The 2,919-nt window shown below is 32.9% G+C and overlaps 1 long non-coding RNA gene across 1 annotated transcript; it reads left to right on the forward strand.

The window, feature by feature from the left end:
* The first annotated feature begins 2,128 nt into the window (after nucleotides 1-2,128).
* Nucleotides 2,129-2,589, forward strand: LOC136081054 (uncharacterized). The gene is made up of 2 exons (XR_010638849.1): nucleotides 2,129-2,252; nucleotides 2,396-2,589. It is a non-coding gene; the product is annotated as an uncharacterized LOC136081054 (long non-coding RNA).
* Nucleotides 2,590-2,919: the final 330 nt, after the last annotated feature.

Raw genomic sequence — 2,919 nt, forward strand, 5'->3', positions numbered from 1 at the left:
CAATATTTCATGGCGAATCCTTTGTTGTTGATCACAGCCTTGCATCTTCGAGGCATAGATTCAATCAGGTGATCAATCAAACTTTGTGGAATCGCTGCCAAGGTCTTTTGGATTTGTTTAAACAGTTGATCCTTATTACGAACACCTTCACGATTAATTCTGCGGTTGATGATCACCCACAGGTTCTCGATAGGGTTGAGATCCGGAGATTGAGGTGGCCAATCCATCACTGATAGGTGGTTGTCTTGAAACCATTGTTTGACTACTTTTGCAGTGTGTTTCGGATCGTTGTTTTGCTGAAAAACCCATTTTATTGGCATATTCCATTCAGCATGAGGTAACTTAACATCTTTCAGGATATTTTTATACATGAAACGGTCCATTATTCCATCGTTTCGATGTATTAGACCTAGACAGTTAGCAAAAACACCCCCAGACCATTACATTGCCTCCACCATGCTTCACGGACTTATGGCAGTAACGTAAATCGAGGTATTTTTCGGCCGGTCGACGTACACGGCAAATGCCATCGCTCCCAATGATGTTGAACTTCGATTCTTCACTGAAAAGGACAGTTTGCTATTTCTGCACATTCCAGTCAATATGAGATGTAGCAAACAGGAGTCTTTTCTTCTGGTTTTTTAGTGAAATCAGCGGTTTCTTTGCAGGGTGTCGAGAAAATAATCCGGCTTCAACAGCACGTCGTCTGATTGTTCGGTCCAATACAGGCAGCTCTAATTGCTTTTGTATCTCGACTAATGATATCTAGGGATCCTTCTTGACGGATCTGACGAATATAGAATCCTCTCTAGAAGTGGTGGAACGCGGTCTTCCACCTTTGTTATTTGCTGCCAACTTCCCTGTAGAACGATATTTGGAACATAGTCTTGATACGGTCCATTTTTTCACGCGATATTTATCACAAATACTTTTTTGTGACATTCCACTTACGTAATCGCCAATAATTTTCTTTCTTAGTTCCAATCCAAGGCTGTCAGGAGCCATTTTTGCACTTGAAGTCATAAAAATAAATAATCACGCTTCTCAAGGCTTACCGTGTTACATTTACCTTGTGATGATACAATAATGCTCTGTGGAACACAACGTCTTGGTTTGATGTGGACTGTATTGATGTAATAAAACACTTGTTGTATTTCACTTCTTGTATTAATGTTCTTCAATAAAACACTTTGATAAAACTCACTTCGATAAACTGTCCTGATAATACTGACTGATTGACTTCCATATACTGACTGAATTACATGTCGATTTACATGTCTCTTGTATAGTAAAATGAACCTGTGTGAACCTGTTCTGGAAGATTCTAGATGCTTGTTTTCGATGCTTCTGAAAGCTTCTGGATGCGTCTGGATGCTTCTGAATGTTTTTGGATATTTCTGGATGCTACTGGATGCTTCCAGATTCTTCTTCTGGAAACTTCTGCATGCTTCTGGAAACTTCTGAATACTTACTTTAAATATTAAAAAACTTCCGTGACGTTGACACGGACCAGACTTAAGAAAATGAAACAAAACAAAAAAGTTGCACTTGTTTTGTCCGCTGCAAAATGGCACTTGTCAGCGAAATTCTGCCTGTGTGCTGTCACCTGTCAGCTAATTGCTCATGTCATAACATGCTATGACTCCAGACTCCTGAACTTTTTGCTGTGGTAGTATAGTTCGTTTCGTTTTTAAGACATGTAAAATTAGGAACACTTTTTAGCATTGTTTGATGTTGGTTGCAAATGTTTTGTCCAATACTGTATATATATATATATATATATATATATAAATATATATATATATATATATATATATATATATATATATATATATATATATATATATATATATATATATATATATATATATATATATATATATATATATATATATATATATATATATATATATATATGTATATATTCATATATACATATATATATATATATATATATATATATATATATATATATATATATATATATATATATATATATATATATATATATATATATATATATATATGTATTTATTTATATATTTGTATATATATATATATATATATATATATATATATATATATATATATGTATATATATATATATATGTTTTTATTTTTTTTTTATAGCCAGATGTCACACAAAGTTATGGCTTGTTTCAACATGAAAGGAACAAACCGCCATCAAAGAAAATCAGACACGCAAGATAAATTAAGTTTCGAAAAGTTAAAAATTTACGAGCTTATCGTTGGTATTTTTTTCTTGTTTTATAATAAAATGTTTACGTTAACAGATTATTTAAACTCTCATTAGTTTATTGCTTACTTTATTTAATCCCCGAAATAACTTTTATATGTTTTTTTTATACTTTTATACTGTCAACTTTCTATTTAGCGAGTGTCATGATGAAAAAAACGGAATCCATGGTAACCGATATCAAAGCGGAAGTGCAAAAGATTTTACGGTATGCTCCAAGCAAACTTGTTGCCGAGAAAGGTGGCAATCTACACAAAGATTCTATTTAAATACATATATTTGGTTTTTGTATTGAATGTTTGTACGCCAGAAATATATGTTATATTTAATTATATGTATTAAATTATTTTAAGATTGCTCTACGTCGAATGACATCGTATTTATGTCGGTTATCTGACGTCTTTCCGATGTTGGTTTGACATCGCTCTACGTCGAATGACATCACATTTACGTCGGTAATCTGACATCTTTCCGATGTTTGGTTTGACATTGCTTAACGTTTGAAGGCATTAATTTACGTTGGAATTATGATGTCATTCCGATGTTGGTCTAGCATCGATCAACGTCGAATGACATCTATTTACGTCTGTAATTTAGCGTCATTCCGATGTTGATTTGACATCGCTCAACGTCGAATGACATCTATTTACGTCGATAGAATT

Source organism: Hydra vulgaris, chromosome 06 (assembly GCF_038396675.1).
Source record: "Hydra vulgaris chromosome 06, alternate assembly HydraT2T_AEP".
NCBI classification, from domain to species: domain Eukaryota; kingdom Metazoa; phylum Cnidaria; class Hydrozoa; order Anthoathecata; family Hydridae; genus Hydra; species Hydra vulgaris.